We start from the raw sequence: 12,047 nt of genomic DNA, 5'->3' as shown, positions 1-12,047 counted from the left end.
TATATATGTATCTTAAATATTTTTTAATATTCTGAAAATAACGCGGAAAATTTCAAAGCACGCCCCTGCTACGGTAAATTGTTACAGTAATTCCGATAACAGAAATTTATTGGCTTATTCTTTTCTTGGAATTCTATCTCAACAAATATCGTACGGACTGTAAGTTAGCTGCACGCGACCAAAGTAAAGACTGTGGAGAATACATCGACGCTTTAGTACGAAAACATGCTATCTCAGATTTCGGTTGGAAAACATGCTATCTCAAATTAAGCTTGGAAGACATGCTAGCTCAGATCTTAAATATTCGTTACCTTTTGAAAAATAAATTAATTATATTAAGTTTATTATAAATGCACGGTTTCAATCATTCAATGTGCCAATTTAAATTTCTAGTCAAACTGAGATAACATGTTTTTACTTAAAGATTTGAGCTAGCATGTTTTCAAGCTTAATTTGAGATAGCATGTTTTCCAACCGAAATCTGAAATAGCATGTTCTCGTACTAAAGCGTCGACATATCGTACTTCCATTTTCTACCAGAAATATTCGTTTCATTTAAGTCGTTTCACCCTAATCAGCAACAGTGAAAGATTGGTAATCGATTATCAGCTTCGTACCATTCAAATAACTATCAAAAATTCAATATGAAATCCATGGAAATCGAAAAAACTACTGAATAGTATATTGTATTCTCACCCGCATTTAGCTGTGCGGGTAGAAACCTTTCCGCGTACAAGGACCGAGCAAGGTCGTTACATTTGTCGATTAACCCACTTGGATTTTCTAGGAAATCCCATAACGGGAACAAAGACACAAAAACAAATGACTGTTTATCCAGTGTTACATAAAATTCGATCACGGCATTCCAAACTGAGCTAATTATAGAAACAGAATTGAAATTTGTCGCGTCGTTCGTCAAACAAAACGCTATTGTAGCCGCAGGTTCTGGGCATGCAATTGTTCTAAAAAAAATGGCCTTGATAACTTTAAAAATTGTCGCCGCATAGGTTTGACACGCTTTGGGCTCTAGTTGGTCTGTATAAAATACTTTGAAAATTAGCTTTTTTCATAGAAACAACTGGTGCTTTTATTTGAGTGGTGATTATTATACAAAGTGTGCAAGAAAATATTCCAGACTGACCTGTACTGGTCTTATGTTTTTATGCTGTTATGTTGAAATGTAGCTTAATGTTAATAAAAACGTTAAGATCAGCAAGAATGGCTTAAGATAGTCAAAAATCAGCTGCAGGCGGTATGATCACACGCCAAGCGTTTGTCAAATATTTGCATTTTATTTGACCGAAATTCTTAACGTAAAATTGTATCATACGTAGAGTATACATATGAAGTGTATACTTATCCGTATGTAAACCTCTTATGTACAGTTGCTGCTTTGTCTTTTGCGAATAAAAAGAGCAATGTACGGTGGAACTTGCTTCTAATATTGATAATACCACCCAACATTTGTTATACATTTAAAACAAATATATGTATGTACTTCAGGAAGTCTAGACACATATTTCCAACCTCAACAATTCGGCTATCGACGCTATACTACGTTTGATTATATTTGGCAAATATTTAACCAGTGACCGTATCATTTGGAGCCAGCTTGGAGAAAGAGAGCCTTAATGTAAATCTTGAAAAGTGTAATTTCGTGTCTTTCGTATCAGAACTGGGATGACTGTTCGCTTCGTAAAAGTGAAATGTGCAATTAAAAAATATTATACTTGTTACAATTGAACTGTGGCATATTGGGATGGATATACAAAAATATATTTCTGATTGCTTTGTATGTTTAATCACACTAAAGTTGAATATAAAATAAAGTTTGTTAATTACCATAGTAATGTTGCTGTGACAAAGCTTCATTAAATTTAAAGAATATTTTAGTTTATTATGAAAGCAGCTTTTAATAAAAGCCTTTTATAATAATTCCATGTCCAAATAAAGAATTATGCTTAAGATAACATTTTCAAAATAACATGTTTATTCAAGGTTTTCACTGTTACGGTTGCCTATGCCATTTCTAATTGTTCCATGTATAAGATTAATAATTAATGACAAATATCAGTAATAAATCTGTTAAATATAACTAAGCGGAGATTGAAATTTCTTGGCAGGTGCTGAGACAATAATTTTAAGTAAATTATAACAAATTTCAAATTAAATCTCTTCAGAAATATTATGAAGGACTAGTACAATACAAAATCAATTGTTTCTATATAGATACAGATTAAGGTCAGTTAAAGCACAGTTAAAGTGCGAATCATAGTGACAGATTTGTTGATAGAACACTGTGACCTGAAAGAACACCTGCGTAGGAGATAGGACTCTATAAAACAGATGCTGCTATAGAGCAGAAAACGGCAGCTTTTGAAGGCTATGTAAACAAAACATAAGAGCTGCGGTAGTCTAAGAAAGATAGTCTTAGTGTAGATCTTGAACTGTTTACTACTTGTAGATGATAGGTATTGTTACTACATTTACTGAATGTTATATAAATAATAAATTATGTTACCAAACCAGAAAATGTAATTTTAAACAAAATAGAGAAAGAGTTTTGGAATTGGACCAGAATTGACTTTTTTTCTGAAGTATAGACAGTTTCTTATCGATATTATAGTGACTCTACCTTTTTCGACTTTGACCGAAGAAAGGACGGTCGGAGCATTCCAGAAAGACAAATATTAACAGACTTATGTCAAAAATGATTAAAAAATGAAGTTGGCATGACTAAAATCAAATAAAGTACACTACTAAAGATATTCTAATGTCATTATTGTATATGGTAAAAGGAGAAAAACGAATTCACATAGTCGGTAGGGAAAATATAAACGTTTTGCTTTGTCGTGGCCAACTATTTTTTCCATTAAAAAAATGTAATTTTGATCTACAGTGTAGGAAAGTACCGATGGTATATCAGAAGTTACGTGAGAGCGATAAAGTAAGCCATAGAAATCCATGTGATAGACAAGGATGGCTATAATGAAGGCGTCTAATAGTCAACGCCCATTTCGCCCTTCCACAAATAAGAAGTGGATCTTATTTGTGGAAGGGCGAAATGGGCGTTGACTATTAGACGCCTTCATTATAGCCATCCTTGTCTATCACATGGATTTCTATGGCTTACTTTATCGCTCTCACGTAACTTCTGATGGACCATCGGTACTTTCCTACACTGTATAAGTCGTTTAGCAACTACGAAACAGTGAGTTACGCCAGTATACAGGATGTCCCAGAGCTATCTTGACAGGCATTATCTCGGAAACTAGTTGAGATCGAAAGAAATATTATATGAAAAGGTTTTCTGCTTAAAAAGATGCGTCTATTCATTTTATTTTCAAATATACAGGGTGCCCAAAAAGATGGTATATTGCGGAACTTCAATTTTTTAAATGGAACACCCTGTATATTTTTAAGTTTTTGGGTTCTCCTTTTATTTCTGAACATATTTGATTAACCATGTTCTATACCAGGGGTCGGCAAGTAATTTTAGGTGGGGTCCGGATACTTTTAAAAATTTTTAACGAGGTCCAGAAAAAAAAATTCATATTTCTTACAAATTTTCATTTGAACTCAAATTTAATCTGCTTACTAACCATTAAGAACTCAAAACACTCACACAATTGTAAAATACTAGAAAAAATGATAAGGTTGGCACTTAAACGTAAAAAACATTTTTTAAATAATTTATTTGAGTAATTTATACTTTCAAAAAATTTTTGGCGGTCCAGTATTTTACCTTCCGCGGTCCGGACCTGGACCGCGGTCCGCCAGTTGCCGACCCTTGTTCTATACCTATCATTAACCGTTGTTGAGGTAATGTAGAAAACATTTTTGTAGTAACATTTTTTTAATAAGTAGGTACTCTCAGGAATAATACAAAATAAAAAACATTATAGCTAATATAAAATGTGCTCAAATTGTCGCCCATTTTCATTTATACACAATTCATACCTCCTTAAAAGTGCTTGTGTACAAGAAGACCGTATAACTTCTGGAGATATTTGACGGCAAACACGAGTGATTTTATTTTGTAGATCTTCAACGTTATTTGTTTTTCAGCGTACCTACACAACCGACCTACAGGCCACCTAACAGGTCCCTGATTACCAATCCAGTTCCCTCCAATTCTTTCAGTCAAAAATTGCGTTATAACATGCTAGTTATGAGGTGGTGCTCCGTCGTGCTGCCACATAGTGAGGCGCTCATTTAATGGAATTTTTTCAATAAGACCGGGAACAACATCTCTTAAAAAGGACAAATATCTATCACCAGTCAGAGTAACCGTATCGCCCAATTAATCGTCCATTAAATAAGCCGCACCACACATTACTTCCCCAAATGGATTGAAAATGGGTTTCTCTGATCCAGTGAGGATTTTCGACAGACCAGTAATGACTATTATGCCGATTAACCATACCATTATTGTGAAAACGTACTTCATCATTCTTAAAATTTTATGGAGGAACTGAGGGTCGTCATGTAACTGAACCATAATGTAGGCAACATACTCCAGACGTCTGTTGTAATCATTAGGTCTTAAATTTTGAACCAAAGATAATTTGTAAGGATGGTGTCCATTATTTGCTAGAATTCGGTGAACCGAAGATTTGATTATATCAATCTGTTCTGCAATAGTACGAACAGACGCATGTGGATTGCTATAAACGCAAGAATATTGACAGTATTTTCTTCGTCCCTTGCCAAACGTACATACTGAACTCCTCTTGGGTTTGGAAATGAACCAATACGCAATTTTCGCTCTACATTAGAAAATGTTTGTCTAGAGGAAATCTTTCCCTATACGATTGTTCCACTGCTCTGGAATTCTTTCGATACTCGCCATAAATAAGTAACATATCAACATATTAATTTGGTGTAAAAATTACTGGCATATCTAATACTTATTTGAAAATTAAATACTGTCAATGAAACTGTCACAAAGTTATAAAGAATTTTTACCTATTTTATTTATTTAGGAGTATGGAAAAGGTCTGAATCATTAATGCCCGTTTGCACCGTAGTGTTTAACCCAGGATTAAGTCTGAATTTGGATTAAAATATAACATTTTGTTTGCACCATTTCAAATCTATAGATTAATCTAGGATTAATTTAAACCCTCATATTCGACCGCTTAAACTTGGATTAATGAGAAAACATAAATTTACACTATTGACAGTACTTAACTGCTAGTTATAATTTTTTTAAATAGGTATTCCTTCCTTTTCCCTGTGGACTGTGAATGAGTGAGTGGTGTTAAGACATCATTGAGAACTTTGAAATGGTTTCAGATTCTGACTTTGATGTATTGGATGATTTTAATATTCACGAAATTATAGACTTCCCAGACAAATTAGAAATGATCTATTTCATAATCTAGACAATATGACTTTTTTCCGCAGATTTACGTTGACAAAAGAGACTACATTACACCTGCTAACTTTAATTGAAGAGCAGTTGGAATATCCAAGTGACATGTATAAGTTTTACGAACACGTCGGCATGAACACGATGCAACTGGCAATCAGAATTTTGGAGTTATAAAAAGCTTTTATTCTTAAAATGATTTTGTATTTCTAGGAATAATAGTGTATCTTCTATCCAACAATTGGTTCTATGCTTGTGCTGATCATTTGTCTGCCATTGCAGACTTTTCAGAGATGGACATATCAAAAGTGTCCAGAATAATTGTACGAGTATCAATTGCATGCAATAGCTCGGCTTTATTAACTACATCTTTTATCACGACAAAGTAAATTAAGGTATTACGTTAGTTTTGAGAATTTGATTTTGACATATTTTTTTCCGAACATAACATAACATACGTTAGCAGCATAATAAAATCCCTAAACAGTATTCTTAAAGCCCAGTTTAATTTAATCTACAATGGACAAGTGATGCAAAGGCTGACTATTAAAACCTAGTTTTAAAATTAAACCAAGTTCAGTTGAACTTGGTTTAAATTCTAAACGGTGCAAACGGGCATAAACTGTTCATATATCGTAAACGGCTAATGATAGGTATGGTAACAAGGTTAACCAAATATGTTCAGAAATAAAAGGAGAACCCACAAACTTAAAAAATATACAGGGTATTCCATATAAAGAATTGAAGTTCCGCATTATACCATCTTTTTCGGGCACCTTGTATATTTTGAAAATAAATTGATTAAACGCATCTTTTTAAGCAGAAAACCTTTTCTATATAACATTTATTTCTATCTCGACTAGTTTCCGAGATAACGCATGTCAAGATAGTTCTGGGACACCCTGTATATTACGCACAAATTCTATTGGATAAAGTATCAACGTTTATGAAAAATGTCTTAGTGTAGCCTATAGGGGTTCTCGAAAATANCTGTCACAAAGTTATAAAGAATTTTTACCTATTTTATTTATTTAGGAGTATGGAAAAGGTCTGAATCATTAATGCCCGTTTGCACCGTAGTGTTTAACCCAGGATTAAGTCTGAATTTGGATTAAAATATAACATTTTGTTTGCACCATTTCAAATCTATGGATTAATCTAGGATTAATTTAAACCCTCATATTCGACCGCTTAAACTTAAATTAATGAGAAAACATAAATTTACACTATTGACAGTACTTAACTGCTAGTTATAATTTTTTTTAAATAGGTATTCCTTCCTTTTCCCTGTGGACTGTGAATGAGTGAGTGGTGTTAAGACATCATTGAGAACTTTGAAACGGTTTCAGATTCTGACTTTGATGTATTGGATGATTTTGATATTCACGAAATTATAGACTTCCCAGACAAATTAGAAATGATCTATTTCATAATCTAGATAATATGACTTTTTTCCGCAGATTTACGTTGACAAAAGAGACTACATTACACCTGCTAACTTTAATTGAAGAGCAGTTGGAATATCCAAGTGACATGTATAAGTTTTACGAACACGTCGGCATGAACACGATGCAACTGGCAATCAGAATTTTGGAGTTATAAAAAGCTTTTATACTTAAAATGATTTTGTATTTCTAGGAATAATAGTGTATCTCCTATCCAACAATCGGTTCTATACTTGTGCTGATCATTTGTCTGCCATTGCAGACTTTTCAGAGATGGACATATCAAAAGTGTCCAGAATAATTGTACGAGTATCAATTGCATGCAATAGCTCGCCTTTATTAACTACATCTTTTATCACGATAAAGTAAATTAAGGTATTAGTATTAATTAATTAGGTAAGGGACACCCTGTATATTACGCACAAATTCTATTGGATAAAGTATCAACGTTTATGAAAAATGTCTTAGTGTAGCCTATAGGGGTTCTCGAAAATATCAAGATTTATATATTTTTCTCAAAAAGTGATAAACCTTCATAAAAACTGTGAACTCTCTGTCTCTGTTAATAACCGAATACCCATGACATCAAAATGGGATGCACTGTATAATGAAGACGATCACAAATTAAGGTGCAAGTACAGTGTGCCAAGTAAATTTTTTAAGATTGTTCAAAATAACTACGACAAATGAAGACTGCCATGCACAACTAATTGTTTTTTAATATCCTGCGACTTTAAAATGCAGCAAGGCGAATTGTGTTTTACAGACAAAAAAGTGAATGTTAACATAACAACAATACGTAACTGTTTTCGCAGCATTATAACTGCACCCAAGATATTAATACTATTGGCATATCTTCGCCATCTTTCAAGGGCATCTTGTGTGTGTGTCTTAGGCGTGACTTCGACATACCACTCACTCTCTCCTCTTGTGTCATTATTATTGTGATTTAAATGAATTCATATATGCCAAGATCTTAAAAGGCTATTGTCTGTCCAGCGTCTTTCATAAAATTCCCTATGTATACGAGAATTTTTGTGTGTATGACCTTGGATAGCGATCAAGTTTATGATCCTTGTTCTAATTTTTAACAATCCAACTGTTACAGGTGTGGTAAGTGCAATGTATTTAATGAGTGATTTATTTAGAAAAAATACATAATTTCATAAAGTTACACTGAATAAAAAGGTTCTTTACAATCTTAATTTTTATTATAGATAGATCAGATTGGCGTTTTTCCAGTTTTCAAATATATTTTTGGGACTTGTTCAACGTACTTTAACTAACAAGGCACAATTTTTAATTTGAATTAGGTTGGTTTAATGAATCGTGAAATAAAAGGGTTTTCCACTTAATCAACTTTGTCTAGATTTCTTAGACACGCTTAAGAATAAATGGTTCTGTTAATGGAGAGAACATCAAAAAAACTACACTTTTTTAAATTTTTTCAACCCTGAAGTATTTTTGTAAGGAGTTGAAATACCTAATCAACCCCTATGACATTTTTTGTTATGATTTTTTCTCGATAAAATTTTTTCCTTTTAAGAAATATGTTTTTGATCTCCAAGTTTTTTCGAAAAGTTAAGGATTTATGAGAAAAAAAATAAATGTATTGCAAGGCATTTTTGAAAAGATGAGCTGTTTAACGCGAGTGTATTTTGCCAAAAGATCTAGTGATCTGTTCTTTGCAATGGAATCTACAGAAACAGATATCGGTGTCATTTATTGTTACTGTTTCTTACTCTTTCACAGGTTTTATAATTTTGTGTAGAGAATATTAGTTTTTTTTTAATTTTTTGAGGGGTATAACGGGGAGAGATTTTTAAAAAAATTTTATACCAAAAACCCCATTAATTTTCATTAGAGAATCACCTCTTACATTTTTTCGGTGTATATATACCCTGTATATCTCTTCTAATATCTTTGTATTAACTGTTATTATAAGATTCTTAAATTTTTCGGACGAATGATTATATTAAAAAATTGTACTCTACAAAAATATTTAATATATTTCATAAACGTTTTAATGTTTATAATATTGTTATTCCTTGTTAAGTGATATTGCAACATAAATTAATGTGTAACATTTCATTTTTCTACCTGAGAAAATGACAATTATTGTCGATATTGATAGATATACAGAGCTTATAGGATAAACAACAAAAATAATTTTCTGTTTGTCTATTTTTTCGGTGCCAAATTTTTGGCTATCTAGGCGAATCTGTTTTCATATTAAGTAACTCTTGACTGTTTCTTTCAGAGTAAGGGTTTATTTCAATACTTTTTATTAAAAAAACACAAGTTCAGACAATATCGTCATGTTTTTAAATCATCTATTTCTAAAGTTTTCCATCAATAATTCAGTATTTGTATATTAATGTTTTTTACCTAACAATTTTATTAAAAAGATAATCCTTATACTGCCAATTTATACAGCCGAAAGACATAGATAGCTAGATTTTTATATTTCAGTAGGTTAGTAGACCCAATAACAGCAAAAACTATAAGCCCTAATTAAAATATTTACCCAAACTTTAAATGGACGTTACAAATTAACAAAATAAGTAAGTATCTATAAACATCTGTCTGAAATTTCATAGTGTTCAGGATCACAGGGAGTCAAAAAACGTTTTTTTGGCTATAAAAGGGCGGCTGAAACGATTTCATATTTGGCATGTAGCTTCAGTTCTTAGTTACTCACAAAAGTATGCGCTTGATAATTTGTTTTTAAACACAATAACTTTGTTCTGGGGACTAACGCGGTAATGTTCTCTCCTCACTTTTGTCTTTCAATCTGTTTTTAATCTGATTCACTATTACAAATATAACAGAGGACTAAAGTCTTTACAAAAAATTATTCTTACAGTATAAATGTACAGATTTTTGGATAAAGGGTTATTATATTAGAACATGTCTAGATAAATAATTAGGTAGGTATTACTAAAGGTGCCTGAACAAATAAAGTACTATTTACATTGTTCCCCTCCACGGTGTTTTACAACATTTTCATTAACATTGGATACCCTGTATCTTAAAAATGATATGTGTTTATAACTCGCCATTAAAGTTTGGTCAAGTATTACAGTTACACCCCGTATAACTGATTAGTATTAACCATGACATCGTTTTACTTTACTAATCCAAATTTCTGAAAAAATTTTAATTGATTAGTCGTTGTATCCAATTGAGTCTGAAATGATTTGACAAGTAGTTCTTTAACCCTATCACTTCATGTATATTTTGAACCCAGCTCCCAAAATTGGTCCACACTCTGTGGAAGGAACAAAACCAGGTCGCCTCTTAGCCTACACAAAAACAAACATCTACGTACTCTCTCCGGTAGTGAAGATTTCAGGAGATGAGTAGAAGACAGATCTCACCGGTCACTGCGATGCATACACGAACTCGATGGACTTCTTCTGCACGAGCCCGATAACAGCTGGCGTTGCACTGTCGCGAAACAACAGAAGAGAGAACCTGATAGGAGATATTACCATTACCATTTCCACCGGGCGATCAGCGAACCGTGCATTTGTCTAGTTTTGCTGCGAACTTGGATTTTTCGAATCTCTTCTTGCGGCACGATTACGTAAGCGGAGCAATGGAAGGGCGAAGAGGACGCGGAAGATTCAGCACGGAAGAGAGGCAGGTGCTCTTTCTCTTTATTTGGAATAGCGATTCGTTGATTTTGGCGTTGAAGCATAACGCGTTTTTTTCTGACAAGAGGTAGAAAGAACTACCGAGAACTTTTTTAATTTCGACGCTTAGAAATTGGAATGAGCAATTTGTTTTTAAGATTATTTTATAAAATACAGTAAATAATGAGGCTGACCAGAAAATGGTATAAGAGACCAAAAGAATTCCACATCTAGGAACATAAAATAAATAAGACCCAAAATTGAAACAGAAATAAAGAAAAGGCAAAAATGGTAGAAATTAAGAATAAAAATGCACTATTTAATTATACAAGGTGGTCATTTCCTTCTTTTCTATTGATGTCCTACGAAAAAAGAATATGTACTAATAAAAAAACAATTGAAAACTAATTTAAAATGATATGACTATAATAATAAATCTTTTTCAATGTGATAGACTGTACTAGTCGTTATAAACATTGTGTCATTGATTGAAACTTTATATCTTTCATGATTTTCCGGAAAATGCCGGACCTACATTTTCTAGTCCCCTCTGGTCAGCATTTTTTTTTTTTTTGGAAATGACGGCAAATAAGAAATAGCACAAAGTCTATGACTAGTACTATTTTTCGCAAGATAATGGACCAGAAAGGATATGTAGTTTTTCTAAACGATACAAAGTTCAGAGCAACTAGCACAGTCTAGACTCTAGATCTAGAATATTGATAAATAAAATGAGTTACTTGTAAAGGGAGTTTCTGGGCAGCAGATACTTTTGGTTTTTCTATAGTTTCTGGAAAACCGTAACAAATTCATTTCAAACGCCACAAAGTTGTTAGCACAATCCGGAGTCTTTTTTAACCTCTTTGATAAAGTTGAGAACTAGCTTAACACTCGGTAATTTTTCGCAATGGAGTGCTAGAAAAAGAAAATTTCGTTTTTTTTTCAGAATTTTTGAGACACCGCGAGAGATTTTTTTTTCTCAACGACACAATATTCAGCACTAGCACAATCTAACACGTTGAAAAAAAAATTGGTTTTCGGTGCAGTGGGGTGCCAAAAAATTTTTCGCATTTTCTAGAAAACCACGACAAACGTGAAATTTTCTCAAGTAACACTTTAAAAAAATGTATATGATATTCGCAAAATGGTAGGTTATGAGGAAAATAAAATTTTTCTTATCAAAATAATTATTTATTTGCGGCACAATTATAGCACAAAGTTAAAACAATATTTAAAATGTTTTGATAATTTCAAATTACAAAGTATCAATAAACATTCGATAAAAGATTGATCAAACTGAAAATGTGATTGGCAATTTTTTTTATATAAATAATGATAATGACGCATTTCGGCTAAATGATAAGTAATGTAGACCTATCGATTAAATAATGTGTATCCCGTCTACGAGTATTAAACATTTGCAATAGGTACTTATTTTATTTTATTTTTTTTTGCAAGTTGTTGGTGAATGACCTCTAAAAGTTTTTTGATATATTTAAGAGACCGATATAAATAATAAATTAGTTATAATATTGCTGCTGATTCCGTTATAACGGCACATTCTTATTGATGGATAGATTTTGTTTAATA

At 32.4% G+C, this 12,047-nt stretch overlaps 1 protein-coding gene across 1 annotated transcript in view; it reads right to left on the bottom strand.

Moving 5' to 3' along the window:
- The window catches only part of LOC108906937 (A disintegrin and metalloproteinase with thrombospondin motifs adt-1-like), a 140,757-nt gene extending 130,500 nt beyond the window's left edge, over positions 1–10,257 (bottom strand). Inside the window, exon 1 of the mRNA XM_018710382.1 lies at positions 10,151–10,257. The gene's annotated coding sequence lies outside the window, so the exon portion shown is untranslated. The remainder of the gene's footprint in view (positions 1–10,150) is intronic.
- Between the last annotated feature and the right edge of the window lie 1,790 nt (positions 10,258–12,047).

Source organism: Anoplophora glabripennis, unplaced genomic scaffold (genome assembly GCF_000390285.2).
Source record: "Anoplophora glabripennis isolate ALB-LARVAE unplaced genomic scaffold, Agla_2.0 scaffold297, whole genome shotgun sequence".
Classification (NCBI taxonomy): Eukaryota; Metazoa; Arthropoda; class Insecta; order Coleoptera; family Cerambycidae; genus Anoplophora; species Anoplophora glabripennis.
The sequence above is the reverse complement of the archived record's forward strand: the minus strand, read 5'-3'. Positions and strand labels throughout refer to the sequence as shown.